The 17,156-nt window shown below is 36.3% G+C and overlaps 1 protein-coding gene and 1 long non-coding RNA gene across 2 annotated transcripts in view; one reads left to right on the forward strand and one right to left on the reverse strand.

The window, feature by feature from the left end:
* LOC129425993 (E3 ubiquitin-protein ligase TRIM39-like) overlaps positions 1-17,156 on the reverse strand; it is a 315,525-nt gene that overhangs the window by 233,627 nt on the left and 64,742 nt on the right. The window lies entirely within an intron of this gene.
* LOC129449124 (uncharacterized) lies at positions 9,726-13,554 on the forward strand. The gene is made up of 3 exons (XR_012359409.1): positions 9,726-9,846; positions 12,584-12,769; positions 12,858-13,554. It is a non-coding gene; the product is annotated as an uncharacterized lncRNA (long non-coding RNA).

The raw sequence follows: 17,156 nt of genomic DNA on the forward strand, positions 1-17,156 counted from the left end.
ATGCTAAAAAGTTGATAAAATGATTGGTTGTTATTGAGTTATAGGGACACAGGAGAACAGTTGATTTGCCAGCATGGGCAAACAGATGTGGAAGCTAAAAAGGGTCTCAGAGTGTCAGGAGATCTTTTTAGATTGTATAGAAGTGAAAAATCTCAGTCATAAATATTATTATCATAGATGTACATGGGGCGAATAAGTGGAATGGAAATGAATTATTTGATTCATGAGAAGAATAAAGATTTTGAGTTGAGATAAAAAGGGAAAAACTGATGTGACAGATAAGAGAGAAGAAAAATTTGACTATCATCTATAATCACAAAGGATGGTAGATAAAAAGGTATAGAAAAGGAATAATCATCAAAGCCATACTTAACAAAATGTGTGAAAATACTAATCATAACAGAACTTATGTTTTACCTAAACTAACAACCGTACACCTTTAACACTGCATGAAATATTCGCCGATAGACCTATGCGTATTGTAAAAACATCTGGAATTAAGTGTTATATGAACAAACTAATTGTCTATGTATTGAGTTATTTGTGTACAGAAAAAGCTGAAAGGAGTTGAGGAGGAGATGAGAAAACATGACTTGATGAGTGCGAGATGATCTAGCTTATCTGAGGTTCGAGAGCTCGGAGGAGGCCAAACACGGCCACAGGGGGCCTAACTGGGGGAGACAAGAGGAGACCAGCCCCAGAATGTCCAAGTGGGAGGAGCAGCCACTGTATAGCAGAGCTCGTAGGAAGGAGAGAAGGAGAAAGAATGCCAATGATATGAAAGAAGAAACATCAAAACCAAATCAAAGTTAAAGCAATTCAAGTATACCGACGGGTGGAGAGCAAAGTTTTGAGCACCGAGAGGAAAAAGTGAAAAAGAGAAATTGTCAAAAGAAATTGAATTGAAAAAAAAACGAAGCCGATTACTACAGAAGATTTGCATTGCTACAGTCAATTAAACTTCCTGGCGATGGACTTTTGCCTTAAACGAGGCACAGTGAAAGATCTGCAATAATTTCAAAGGAACAGACTCTGAAAGAAAGACTGAAAACATAGAGACATTGAACAGAGAACATAAGGTGGACATTTTATGGGAAACATCCCAAAGATAACAATGATACAAATGGGGAATATTTACAGTTAAGGAAATATATTTGCAAAACCAGATTTCAATAATGCAATAACATTTTCAAGTCCACATACTTTGGGGTGATAAATTCAACAAGAATTCTTATGGATTACGAGAAAAAGTTTAAGGTCAATTTATCTGGATAATATTTAGATCTTTTGGGAAATTCTGAGTTTAAAAATACATCTGGTAGGCCACAATTTGGAAATTTGTGTCAATGGACGTAAATAACAAAACACTAAAAATAAAAAAGGAAGGATAGATATTTCAGAATGGTACAGTAAAAATTCTAAATGGTACAGTAAGATTACAATCAAGAAAATATAAGCCTTATGGAATTATAGACTTAAGGAAATTAAATAGGAAATGTTTTATAACAAGAATTTTGAATGAATCAACTAAGAAACCTCTAGATCTATTATGAAGACATCATAAAGTATAACTTAAGGTAAAAGTGAGAAGAGAAATGCTATTAGAAGAATAATATAATCAAATCAGAGCAACATATACAATGAAGGTATTGGAAGATCAAATAATATCGATTGGAGAATTATTTTGGATTGGTAGAAAAAGAAAATGCTTGACCTCATTATCATTAGGAGGGAGAGAAAAAGTACTTAAATATGATGGAGACAAGAAATCACTACAAAAGAAGGGTATTTAGAATCCTTATAAAAGGATGAACACAACAATTAATCATCAATTATATGTAGATTCTGTTGATCAACCAAATGGATACCAAATTAGATTCAGGCATGGGATTAAGCTAAATAAGGAATTTAATAAAGTTTTGTCAGAATAAGAATACAGAATAAATAAATTATGTACAGTACTACAATCAAAAAGTAGATTATTAAGTTTACAAATAAGGCATTAATTTATCTTAGGATAACAACTAGATGCAGCCATTAGAAATACATGATAACACATACTGAATCAATTTTAATTAAAGGTTAGTGGGTAAATGAGGCGTAGGTGTCTGCTTAAAGAACCAAATGGAAGTTAAAATATTAGGATGATGGAAAATTTACTTGAAATTAACAAGAATATTATCAGGACTTACGTTACAAGACAGTAATGAATTTGCAACTAGTAAACGAGAATTCAAGCACCTCTGATGAGGATGGGAAAAATTCATTTAAATTGTTATCAAGAATTATTATGTATGATTTACTTAGTTGTATTATTGGTTATTTCCATTTACTAGTTTTATTTGAATTAATTACATTTATGTGTGTATTATGCAATCTTTACTTAGTTTATTATTGGTTATTTACATTTACTTGTTATATTTGGAATACTTTCATTTGTGTTGCAATCTTTACTTAGTATATTAGTGGCTCACGTTTTCTAATGTTATTTGAATTAATCTACATTTATTTGTGTTTATTATGCCATCTTTACCTAGTTTTATTATTGGTTATTGCTCTTTACTTTGTTTATTTGAATTAACTTACATTTATACTTGTTTATTATAATTAATTTTTACTTTTTATGCTTCAATTCAGTATCAATTAGTTATATTTACTTGTTTTGAATTTGAACACTGAATCTATAACATTTAATTTGTGTTTATTATGAATACTTTACTTTTGTTTTATTATTTTTTACTTGGATTCATTAACGTTGACTTTACATTTACGATGCTTTATCATATACTCTACATAGCTAAAACGATAACTGTAAGCGTAGAACCAATTGCGCACAAACTGTTTAGGGCTTAAGTACTTTTACTTTTACATTCAAGTCAAAATGAGAATGGAAAGATGTTTGTCTTATTGTCCATAGTTCGAAGTGCAGTGGCATAATTTAGTAATTGGTAAGGTATAGTGGCTTTCTTTAGCCACAAGATATTAATAATTGAAACGCTGAATTATGAAACTGCACTCCGGATTAAAATAAACAGGAAAGGTGAGGCTAAATTAAGCCTCAGAGCGGGGATTATGAAGAAGTTTTATTTTAATCCCAATCTACATTAATATGATGAATATGAGTTTACCATTATAATCACACGTAATTTGTTTACTATGAAGTTATGCAGGTCATGTGTTATGTTGTGTGGATCAGGAGTTTGTTTGCCATGGGATTGCTATTGGAACCCAGCTGTGTGTATTCATGTTTCAGGGCACAAAGGATTTTAGTATTAGCAAATAGCCAAGGGTCAAATAGGTCAAGGAAAGGAGACACTGGTCTGGTCTGGGGACTGTCATGTGATTCTTCAAGTTACAAGCCTGAACAGAAACATATTGTTAAAGCATATGGAGGGGAGGGACAAAGACCATATATATTCATCAGGCAGGCTCAGAGCTTCAGACTGATTTGGAGAATGTCCCCAGAACTTCACTCGGGTTCTGGGGAGATTCATCAGGCAGGCTCGGCTTCTTATTTTGTCCGGAAAATAAAAGTCTATCTCTTGAAATCAGAACCTAAGACTGAAGATTGTTTTATTTGAGGAAAAGGAAAACCACAACAATAGCAATTTAAAAATAAAATACAAATTTCGTAATTAATTAAAATACCGATGCCAAACGATCACTGCTACGCGAGGACGCGAAACTGACGTCTTTACAAACTAATACGTTTACAATGTATTACATTGATGAAAAAGGGAATTAAACTTGTCGTGCCATATATCACTGAAATAAAAGAAAGGGATTAAAATATGTCTGAATCATATAATTCCTACCTGTATGTGAAAATGCACGTTCTCCAGAGAGCTCGCGTTGATTCAAGCATTCAGAATATAAAATCCATTTGCAGTTTTGCGTCCGAAACCGCATATTGTATAGTGAATAAGATGAAGTTTACGATTCTAAAAATATGTATCCAGGAATCTGTCCATATACGATACGAAGATTGGGTGGCAGCCGAGGTTACTGAGTCCTCCACGGGCTCGCAGCAGAGTCTGAGGGTGTCGCCTCTTCTCCGGGCTTCTCTGCTTTCTCTTCCTCAGCTCTTCGCTGTATTGTGGCTCTTAAAGGAACACCGATTCTCTGAAAAGCTCTTTTAAATTCCCTTTTGCCATTTTAACATTAAAACTACATCCCGCCATTGTCATTCAAACTTTTCCACGGAGCAATAGCCTGTTAGCTTAGCTTCTAAAGATGGCTGCCGCTATCTTTACATTCTGTCTAAAAAACACGTTTGAACGTAAAGGCTGCCCTCTACTGGTAAAGGCTAATGACATTTTTTATTTTTACACAGGTTTTAATTTGACATTTTAAAGTGAAAATAACATAATATAGACATGTTACTGCAATGTTTTTTTATCTTGGGCATCTTCACATTGGAGTAAAGAGTTCATATAAAAATTTTGGTTAGTAAATGTTACAGACATATTGAGATTTGAACTACTTCCTGTTTTGGCGGCGTTGACGCACATTTAGTTTGGGCTGTGGCGCGCAAACGCTTCCGAAAATCAAAAATCCTTCTAGTAACTTTTGTGAGGCTCGGTCCAAGGATCGCGTACGTGGAATTTCATAAAGTTTGGACAAAATTTGTGACCTGTGAAACTTTTTTAAGGTTTTGTGTTCTCTCCAATATGGCGGCCGAACGACATGGATCTGTGACTTCATCCTCTCAAGCAACTTACACCGGTACTGCCCGAACATTTTAAAGTTTGAACGGTGTCTCTGCGTCAAACGGTCTGGTCGCTAGAGCTGACACAAAAAATCTACCCGGGAATAATAATAAGAATAATAAAACTTAAGAAGAACAATAAGTGTGCTTTTGCAAGCACACTTAATAAGAATAATAAAACTTAAGAAGAACAATAAGTGTGCTTTTGCAAGCACACTTAATTATGCCAAAATCCGTGAAGGACTGGAGTATCATATGCTCGCAAAATTGGCGTATATATATAGCACTATAATCACACTGCGTGTTATTTGTATGCATTTCATGAAAATGGACATACAGTGACCAGTCACTTACTTTTGCAACGGGCACACTGGCAGAGCAGACCTTCAGCCTTTGTGGCATATTTGTAAGTGGTCCTCATTTGTAACGCTGATTTGTGAGTAGGGCTGTGACCGTACGGGATTTTATTTTACCGTGGTGAAGAAGCAACAGAATCATGCGGTTAGACTGTTAGCACAACAACCCACGCCATTTTATTAAAACAACAAATTATATTAGCAATAACAATGTGAAATAATATGTATTTCTATATGTTAACTTTTGTTTTTTTATCTTTTGAATATACTATGATTTATAGACCTTTTATGTCATCGTTTATAACCCATTTTATACAATACATTTCAAAGAATAACAACCTGAAAACCTGCAGAAAGAACATGCAGAGTTTAAGATTGTTTCTGATGAGTTGTGCAAAACCTGATTCCTATTTCTTTAGACATTCATTTTCGGTAAACTCTCCGTGAATAGAAACACACTTCTCCAAACATGTTGAAACTCTTAATAATTTATTGTACAAAAAATGGGTTACAAACAATGACAAAAACTGTTCCATAATTGATATTAAACTCAAAAGATATCGAAAATAAATATTATTTAATGTTATTATTGTTAGTATGTTTAATTAGATTTTTTCAAAGTGGATACAAAACGAAATCGACAATTGCATCATTACGTAAATAACTGCGCAAAACTTATGGATACTCCCATGGGCGGCGCTAGAGGTGGGCTAGCGGGGCTTGAGCCCCGGATCTATTTGGTAAAGCGATTGTTATAATATGCGCGTCACTAATTTTAATCTGTTAAAATATTTTCTATTACAGCCGAACTGTAAATCTCTCTTCAAGAACTGTCAACTTGCTTGTTTGATAATTTATGTAAACGGTTAAAAACGCGTGTTATAGACCTTTCTTTTCCCTTCCAAAGCGCGTGAGAGGTGGCGCGTCTTTCGTTGCTATGTACGCAACGAGCGCGCTCTCCGTGACGGCGAGTAAACTGAATGCGTGATCGGATTTAAATTGCTCATATGCACCACACGTCAATCATATCATTGCCACCATGCAATCAGTTAATCTTGTCAGGACTTTGGAGTTATCGTCTAGAGATGATCTGTTACTCTGTCTGTGGGGTTACTCAGCTGTTACTCAAAGAGCTGCGCGGGGTTAGTTCACGCCAAGTCACAGCTTATAGCAACACAAATACTGTAGAGATGGAGATGTAACACATACTAAACCACGGATTAAATATAGAGTCATCAGTGCCCAGGTTAATAAAAGAGGAAAGATGAGGAGAAAGGTGCAAAAAATAAAAAACTGTATGCTATGAAGCTCACTCATCTCAATATAAGAATTGTATGAAGTATATATCATTATGTTGCTTGCTGTGTCTGTGCTTAAGTTACACATAGAGCAGTAGCCTTATTCATTTTTACAGAGATTAAACATAATCAAGTCAAGTCTGTAACTTAAAAAAAATCCTAAATAAATTAAAACAGAAACACTACCTGGTTGCAGAAAATGTATAATCATTAATACATTCATACTCAGGAATTTAATGTGTTAGTTCAGTGCCAAGTTTTAATATAAAGTTATTTAAGATAAGGTTAAGAAAATGTTTATACTGTTAAATATACAGTGCAATATAAACAGTGCTTTCTGTGGTAAATAATAGAAAAATATGTAATTTACAGAAATATTGTGTATTTTATGTTAAAATAGCTCTGCAGCCCTGCAACGAGATGTCAATCTTGGGTTTGAGATCCAGGAACATATCCTGGATGAAATTCTTATTTATCCTGGCTGAATTAAGAGATGAGTGTGAAAGGGGGAAAATATGACATTAAAAAGAAATCCAACAAGAAAAATTAAGATGTATATTAAAGAGAAAACAGTTGTGAATAAAATAAAGGAACAAGGAATTAAGTGGAGAATAAAAAAAGAGCCAATATGTTAAGAAAAAAACTGTTGGCCCCCCTTTGACTTACATTAGTCAAAGTCATGGGGGAGTAGTGTTAGGTTTACTTTTTAAAATATATTATTTTGTGTTCTGCTGAAGTCATATAGGTTTAAAATTACAAGAAGTGGGGTAAAAGATGACAGAATTTTTATTTTGAGGTGAACAACTACTTTGATATCAGTGTAAAGTGTTCTCAGTTTAACTCAGTGGAACATTGTTAATTTAATGAGCATTATTAAAAATTTAACTGTCAAAAATAATACCACTTAGAAAATATTTATCATGTTTAAGCTATTAAAAGTGTATTTTTGACACATGCTTGGATGTCTTTGGGCTAAGCCCCGGATATCCACTGACCCTAGAACCGCCCCTGGATACTCCAATCATTGCTTTCAGAAATTCGCTTACAGTAGCTCCAGATATAAGCACAGCATTCAACCAAATAACGAGTTGTGCTGTCAGTATACGCGCTCCTGCCTTCATAACGATAGTTGTCATGTTTGCCCATTATAGTTTTAAATTATTATTATGCTATCATTATCATCACCAGCACAGTGCCTGCTTCTCCTTGAATGAGAACGCTTAATATGCGCGTGGCTCGGACTCCTTGCACATGAACTTTCATGGGCATGGCCCTGACATTTCCTTGCAGAGATGTTGTTATTCGCGCAGGGGTTTAAAACCAGGGAGTGAGTTGGTACAGTTCAAGAAATCAGAGCACTTGGACATGACGCGCTTTATAAGGTTGCGGCCGTGACATCACCGCAGCTGGCATCTTATTACAGCAGTGATGCAGTATTACTGTGATATCGTCACAGCCCTTATGTGCGTAGCTCGTCTTCCATGCTTCAGCTATGGTCAGAAGAACTGTATGTTGTGTCCAGTGCAGTGTACACAGAAGACTGCGAGAGACTCGCATTTCACAGAGGACGCAAGTTCTGATACTTGTACAGACAACACATAGGCTAAATAAACAGATAATGTTCATTTAAAAGTAAGTGACTGGTCGGTGTATCAGCTCGTTAAACTGACGCCTCACCGGACCAGATGGGTGAAAATACGCACATATATAACAGCGGACCAGCCACTTTTTATTGTTTGTTCCTCCTTTGAAATGTAAACAATGTACGCGAATCCCATCCACGTGTCAGCTCCTACACTGCCCAGCTCCATGCACAGAGACACCAGACGCACATTTCACCGGGACAGCGCCACCCGGCACTCGTGGGCCAGTACAAGCGACACAGTAGCCTATCTGTACAGATGTGAAGCTAAGATTCATCCAAACATTCGCTAAGTTTGTCTAAATGGGCCTAAAAGTCGCTAGATGTAGCAATAAAGTCGCTATTTTAGCAACACAGTCGCTGAGTTGGCAACGCTGCTTCAGCCAATCCCCTTTTTTTAAGCAAGTAAACGGCACCCATTGATTAACATTGAATTTGCATACAAGTTGAAAATGAAAATGAAAAAGAAAAAGAAAATGAAAACAAATAATTTAAACAGAACATAAAATTAAAACTGAACTTTACATTTTAATTTTGTCCCTATTATTGTTTGGGCATGAATAAAAAGCCTTTTAGAAAAATTTATTTACAGATTCCTTTTCAAGCTTGCCTTTTTATTTTAATATTGTCAGTCTTGACTCAAGATTATATTGAAAATGAAATGTCAAATCATCAATTTAATTTAATTTTTTAATTTGGCCGGAATAATGCTTCATCACGTTAAAAATGAAAATGAAATAATGTTTAAATTTTTATTTTAGCATTTAATTTTCAAATTTGGGACATATTTTGCAATTTTATTTTTATTTTATAATTTAATTAATTATTTTATAATTTAATTTATTAATTTAAAAAAGACCAAAAAAACATTCCATAGATTTGGGTTATTTGACATGGAAAATGTATAATTAAAAAATGTAAAAAATAAAAAGCTTCAGTGCATGTTATACTATAAACATTTACAGTAAAGAAACATGTGGGGCTCCTACACCCGCCGCAATGCGCGATGCAAGTGTCTTTTGCTAGTTTCCACCCTGTGCAATGATAATTTTCACATTTAGCCTCATGTTGTTTAAATAGCAAATGCATTTCCCCCCCTTTTCACCCATGGGTGTTCTGGTCTGAAAACGAGGTGTGTTCAGGCACATTGTTGGCGCATTGCTATTTTGTAGCAACTAAAATAGACTACGCCATTGACCAACAAAAACCTGCTCTAAAGTCAATGGCACAATATGTTTTTTTTTTTTTTTTTGTTATTTTAAGAGCACGTTAGTAATATGCGCCTATAAACAGGACGACAACGTGGGTTTGCTTATCACACACATGGATGCGCAGTAGCACAAAAACGCTTTTAAATATGAAATATTAAAGGATTGAATGTAAAAGATTATTATTGAGTCTCTTGGACATAAATGAGGACTAATTATGAGACGTTAGAAGGCACAAAGAGCTGCTTCATACGGTGGCCGACAGGGGTCGCTGCACTGCAACGAAAGAAAACACATGCAAATAGATAAAACACCAGCAAATAGAGAAAACATCTTCATCAGTTTGACAACACATACGCTGCAAATATCGCAACACATCTAAATACAGAAATGCGTTGCAAATTCTTACAACACGAACAAAAACAGAAACGCGTTCCAAATCTCACAACACAACAATAAAAGAAACGCGTTCCAAATCTCATAACACCAACAATAGCAGAAACGCGTTCCAAATCTCACAACACAACGGAAGTGTTTCAGGGGGGTCACAAAAAGTGATGCACCGGTCTGAGAAGTGTTTTCGGTTTACATTCCATTCGTCCGTGGAGCTTTTGTGAGTTTACATCGATCAAATGTAAGTTTTTCTTGTTTATTTTAATATCCTAAATGCATATTAGCCTTTCCATTATTATTAGCCAAATAATTTGACGAAATACATAATAAACTGTGAAACGTTGTGCTAGCTGGCTTAGTTACAAAAATATCACTAGATAGTGTTCTAGGAGGACAATAAATACCACATTCTTCATTAAAACAAGTAAAAATAACGTGTGTGTGTACACGCGTGTTTCTATGGGAGGTTTTTGTGCTAATAATAGCTTTGAACGTCTAACCAAATGTCTTGTGTGTGTGTGTGTGTTATTTTCAGGCAGCAAACATACTGTTTATAACTATATACAATAGTGTTAATTAGGGCCCGAGCACCGAGGAGCAGGCCAGAATGGCCTGCACCGTAGGTGCAAAGCCCTATTGTTTTTGCTCAGAATCTTCTGCTTTTTCTTCTCCGAAATGAATCGCATTTTTGAGGGCCTAAACATGCTCGAAAACTCATGAAACTTTGCACACGCGTCAGAAGTGACGAAAATTTACATGTGGTATAGGCGTCAGAAGTGGGCGTGTAGAAATGGCTCGATAGCGCCACCTGCAAAATTTCAAAAGAACAACCCTCCCGCTACGAAAAACATACAGATACGAAATTTGGTAGGATCATCTATCACCCCAAGACCTACAAAAAAGTCCCTTGGAACCAGGCTCTAAAACCCACAGGAAGTCAACCATTTTGAATTTTCGCTGTGATTTCTGTGCAAATTTTGGCATTTCCAGGCTTCGTACTTTAACGAACTCCTCCTAGAGATTTAATCCGATCATCATCGTATTTGGTCAGTATCACCTAAAGGCCTTTGCGATGTTAAATTGCGGAGCTTTTGACTTTTTGTTTGAGGGTGTGTCCGTGGCGGCCTGACCAATTTTGGTGTCTTCGCCATGAAACAGGATGTTGTTCTAACTCTGGCATGCAATGTCCAATCTGACCCACGCTTCACATGTTTGATAAGAGTCCTGGCCTGAACACATTTCCATGCCAAAATTCAGCTTCAGTCATAGCGCCACCTAGAGGTAGCAGGAAATGCCATGTTTTACGCCGTGATTTACTGCTCTTAGAGATTTAATCAAATCATCATCATATCTGGTCACACTGATCTAAACCCCTTGGCGATGATAAAGTGCGAAGATCTTGACTTGTCGTTGGAGGGCGTGTCCGGGGTGGCCTGGCAAAGTGTGATGTTTCGCAATGAAACATGAAGTTGTTGTAATTCCGGCATACATTGTCCGATCTGCCCCCGACTTCACACATTTGATAAGGGTCCTGGCTTGAACACATAAACATGGCATAATTTAGTTACAGTCATAGCGCCACCTAGAGGCAGCAGGAAATACCATGTTTTACGCTGTGACTTACTGCTCTTAGATATTTAAACATATCAACATCATATTTCACCAGTGTAATCTCAAGACCTTGTGTGATGATAAAAACCAACGAACTTGACTTTTCATTAAAGGGCGTGTCCCTGGCGGCCCCCCAAAGTATCGCTAAATGAATCGCATTTTGACAGGCTAAACAAGCTCAAAAAGTCATAAAACATTGCACACACGTCAGAAGTGGCGAAAATGTACATGTGGCATAGGCGCCAGAAGTGGGCGTGTAGAAATGGCTCAATAGCGCCACCTGCAAAATTTCAAGAGAACAGCCCCGCCACTATGAAAAACCTACAGATACGAAATTTGGTAGGATCATCTATCACCCCAAGACCTACAAAAAATTCTATTGGAGCGTAGCTCTAAACCCCACAGGAAGTCGGCCATTTTGATTTTTCGCTGTGATTTCTGTGCAAATTTTGTAATTTCCAGCCTTCGTACTTTAACGAACTCCTCCTAGAGATTTTATCAGATCGTCATCATATTTAATCAATCTCATCTAAAGGCCTTTGCGATGTTAAATTGCGGAGCTTTTGACTTTTCGTTGGAGGGTGTGTCCGTGGCGGCCTGACAAAGTTCAGCGTTTTCGCCATGAAACAGGAAGTTGATATAACTAAGGCATACAATGTCCAATCTGCCACACACTTCACACGTTTGATAAGAGTCTTGGCCTGAACACATTTCAATGCCAATATTCAGCTTCAGTCATAGCGCCACCTAGAGGTAGCAGGAAATGCCATGTTTTACGCTGTGATTTACTGCTCTTAGAGATTTAATCAAATCATCATCATATCTGGTCAGACTGATCTTAAGCCCTTTGCGATGATAAATTGGCAAGATCTTGACTTTTCGTTGAAGGGTGTGTCCGTGGCAGCCTGGCAAAGTGTGATGTTTCACCATGAAACAGGAAGCTGTTGTAATTCAGGCATACATTGTTTGATCTGCCCCAGACTTCACACGCTTGATAAGGGTCCCGGCCTGAACACGTCAATATAACAATAATCAGGTACCGTCATAGCACCACCTGCTGCACACAGGCGATGTGGCACATACATTTTTCTTTGAATATCCACCTATATTTACCCACTTTAATTCATATCCCCCTGGTTCACTGCTTAACTAATGCCATAGGGTGGCGGTGCACATGCGTGCGAGGGCCCTTCCATCGCTGCTTGCAGCTTTAATTCATGTTGTTTTTCATATTTTATTTACACATTTATCAGTTTTATATAATCTCTTTTATTATGTCTCAAACTTGTTTAATTTATATTGTGTGCTATGTGATTTTACGAATAGTTAACATAATTATTCTGTATTTTTTCTTTTTATTATTCTAGGAAAGCTAAAGGACCTGTTATTACATTGAGAGCATCCCGACCAGATGCATAGTGTGATATGGTAGCATGATAGAAATGAACTGCCAGAGCCTGTAGAGAGGGATGAAGTCTACTGAGAGGAACACCACTGCCTTCCTTTACACATTTTACAAACTAACGCACCAAAATTAACCAGAGTTTTGTTAGGTAGCTTTAAATTTGAGCTTGGGTCAGACTGGTCTATCATTGTATCTATTCCAAACTAACGCACCAAAATTAACCAGAGTTTTGTTAGGTAGCTTTAAATTTGAGCTTGGGTCAGACTGGTCTATCATTGTATCTATTCCAGAGCAAGATTTCTACTGCAAACTAAATATAAATTAAATTGTATTAAAAAAACATTTGTTTACTAGCTTAAAACAACATAACATATAACAAAAAACACATTTTCTAATTGTAACACAATTTTAAGTTAAAGTTAAGCATCAGGGCCATAATTTGTATTTTTCATTAGGAACAGCTTATGTTTTGTAGCTCAACTTCTGACAGTTTTGGATGCTGGTAGGTCATAATCTGGTCATACAGAATTACAATGTTAATGTTAATCTGAGTTAATCTTTATAGACCACTGCATTGTATTTCATGTCATATCAGCGGCATATGAAGATGCATAAATTCGATTGACATTAAACATCTTGTTCAAAGATTCCTCTCCTGATTTTCCTACTGGAATCTGGTCCATATTTGGCCACCTCAACCAGCTGAACCTTAAATGTAGTGAAGTTAACTACAACCAGAACATCAATCTTATCACTTTGACATGTACTGTATGACTTTTATTTGAATGAATAATACAGTTACTATAACATCTTACAATGTTGATACTTCTTTTTAGTTCCTGCTTAGAACTTTTCGTAAAGGACAATGCTGTTAATAAACTTGCAGTAAAGCTGATTGATTGCCTATTTGTTTACTACAAATACCATGGCTATATGTAAATACAGTAACACAACTGTTTCTTTTCTATCATCCTTGGTAGGTTGTTATTTTCTATTTTTATCACATTACTTACATTTTAAGATTATAAATCTTGCTGTTTCCTTTTCTTCCCTAAAATGAAAGAGTGTTTTTAAAGGAATTAAATAAATTATTTTAAATATTCTCTCTTGAATATGCAAATGAAAATGCATTTAAAGTTTAAAGCCTTTATTTTCATATGTATAGATACCTGTACAATGACATTCTTCCTTTTTATTGCCACATTACATTAAACTGTGATTGTCATTAAAATAATAAAGTGTGTATATAGATAGATAGATATAAAGACAATATATGTTGTTTGTGCAGTGTAAGTGTGACATGCTTGCCAAGTATGCAGCGCATACTCAAAATGTGACCTCTGCATTTAACCCATCCCAGTAAGTGGTGAACACACATGGAGCAGTGGGCAGCTATTCCTTCAGTGCCCGGGGAGCAATTGGGTTTAAGGTGCCTTGTTCAAGGACATCACAGTCGCAACCTGCCGGCAGAGACGGAAACTGGAACTGGCAACTTTCGGGTTACAAGTCCAACCCTCTAACCACTAGGCTATGACTATGTGTATCAAAACCTGCAGTATTGAACTAATGTTTGTGTAGAGATTAAAATAATGACAGTGATATTGGGGTCAATTAATGTTTTTGACATATTGAACACTGATGGCTGCTGGATAAAACTGTTCCTCAATCTTTACGTCCTGTAGCTTACACTTCTGTATGTATTGCCAGAGGATGTAGGTGGAAACAGTTTGGTATAAGTGGGCATTTTAACAATGGAACCGGCTCCTTTCTGTACTGGTAGACCTGCAGGAAGGCAGTGGTGTTCCTCTCAGTAGACTTTATCCCTCTCTACAGGCTCTGGCAGTTCATTTCTATCATGCTACCATATCACACTATGCATCTGGTCGGGATGCTCTCAATGTAATAGCAGGTCCTTTAGCTTTCCTAGAAGAATAAAAAGACAAAATACAGAATAATTATGTTAACTATTCGTAAAAATCACATAGCACACAATATAAATTAAACAAGTTTGAGACATAATAAAAGAGTTTATAAAAGAGATTATATAAAACTGATAAATGTGTAAATAAAATATGAAAAACAACTTGAATTAACACTATTGCATATAGTTATAAACAGTATGTTTGCTGCCTGAAAATAACACACACACACACACACACAAGACATTTGGTTAGACGTTCAATAAGCTATTATTAGCACAAAAACCTCCCATAGAAACAAGCGTGTACACACACACACGTTATTTTTACTTGTTTTAATGAAGAATGTGGTATTTATTGTCCTCCTAGAACACCATCTAGTGATATTTGTGTAACTAAGCCAGCTAACACAACGTTTCACAGTTTATTATGTATTTCGTCCAATTATTTGAGTCTATAGGCTAATAATAATGGATTATTGCTAATATGCATTTAGGATATTAAAATAAACAAGAAAAACTTACATTTGATCGATGTAAACTCACAAAAGCTCCACGGACGAATGGAATGTAAACCGAAAACACTTCTCTGACCGGTGCATCACTTTTTGTGACCCCCCTGAAACACTTCCGTTGTGTTGTGAGATTTGGAACGCGTTTCTTTTATTGTTGTGTTGTGAGATTTGGAACGCGTTTCTGTTTTTGTTCGTGTTGTAAGAATTTGCAACGCATTTCTGTATTTGGATGTGTTGCGATATTTGCAGCGTATGTGTTGTCAAACTGATGAAGATGATTTCTCTATTTGCTGGTGTTTTATCTATTTGCATGTGTTTTCTTTCGTTGCAGTGCAGCGACCCCTGTCGGCCACCGTAGCTTCACCTGTAGCCTCATTTAACCCATTCAGTGAGTTCAACACACACAATGAGTTAACGTGAACAAAACTAATAACACCTCTAGTGTCTTGTGTACGACACAATTGGTGTGCTTTGTGACGATCACTACACTTTAGATAAAATGTACTTTATCCAGAGGCTCTATAGCAGGGGTTCTCAAAGTTTACATTCAAAGGTCCAAATCTGAATTCTCATCATTTTCATAGGTCCGGAAAAAATGGTTATTACAAAAATTGTCAAGCATAGTAATAACTTTATGTAATTTGTTTATATAACAAATCAACACAAATGGTTTGGGAAAAAAATAACAAGTGTATTTTGCATTTAAAGTAAAAAAATTTTTTAAACATAAACACAAGAAATATGCCAAAAGTAACCAGGTGCAAGATACAGAGCAACCTAATGAGAGAAATGGCACTGTTTGTTTTCCATCAGATGCATAAACCATGGCAAAAAAGTGTGGTTGGTAGGCAGAGACACTGACCAAAATAAGTGGTGCACCTATAAATTGGCTGATGATGCTTCCTATGCTTCTCAATGAATTAAAGGGGGGGTTTAATGGTATTTCAAGCATTCTGACTTATTAACACAGTTATAGAGTTGTTTCCTCATGCTAAACGTAGGCAAAGTGTCAAAAATGCAGTTGGGCGTGTTTCAGAGTATTTCTGTGCCGAATGCACTTCGCCAGGGTTCGTACAAGTTTCGGCTAATTTTTTTCGATTACGGTTCTAACTGACGTTTCAGGGGTTTTCGATACGTATCACTTCTTTATATGGGCTTCCGCCGGAAAACTTCCCCCGGAAAACCCCGCCCAGCCGTCAGTCAGCGGGAGACGCTAGAGCTTGCTAACAGCTTATAACGCCACTCAGCTTTGTTTAATTTCAAAAGTCAACAATGGCACAACAAGAAGTGTGTTTTTGGATGTAAGGAGAAGACATCCAGCCTTATGGAAACAATGGATATAGTTTATTATCCGGATTAGCAGCGGAGTTTTGCGTGTGTGTTTGATGCGGTGGATTTTCATGAGGAGTTACACGTGGTAAGTAAGACTTCTGTCTTATGTTGGAAATAGGCGCGTGTATATTATATAAATGACACGAACATGTAGTGAATCATAAGTTAAAACAGTGTTGTATAGTGTTGTATGACTCCTACTCGCTCCTCCCGTGTTATAACTCCTCCTTCTTCATTTTTTCGTACGTTATCGGAAAGATTCGGAAAAGCTAATCTTTCTTTTATAAATCTGATTAAACTAAAGACTCTTCAGAGATATAAAGGATGTCATACTACTCCATAGGTACTCCAGATTAATATCAGAAATGCAGAAACAGCGTGTGTTACGTGAGCTTTAAAGTGAAATACCGCTACATCCAAAAGCCAGGGGGCGCTCTCGGGCAGAAACTTAATATGCGCTGCAGACGAAGAACCAGACACACGCAGCTTCAGGAAATGTCTTAAGGATATAGTTATATTGCTGTTCTTCAAACCTTTTCAGGTATTTTCATGATAATAAAAAATATGTATAAAGATTATGTTTGACGAGTGTTGATTTTTCAAATGCATGTTTTAAACGACTCAAACCAACAGTGATTTCAGATTGATAAGGACTTAATGATCAAAAGCCGTAGTACATGAAGTAGCTGTGCATAATATCTGGGTGTGATGGCTACAGCGTGACACTTTTGTGACGAAATTTTTTAATAACTCGTTTTATTTTCGGCCCA

Source organism: Misgurnus anguillicaudatus, chromosome 19 (genome assembly GCF_027580225.2).
Source record: "Misgurnus anguillicaudatus chromosome 19, ASM2758022v2, whole genome shotgun sequence".
Classification (NCBI taxonomy): domain Eukaryota; kingdom Metazoa; phylum Chordata; class Actinopteri; order Cypriniformes; family Cobitidae; genus Misgurnus; species Misgurnus anguillicaudatus.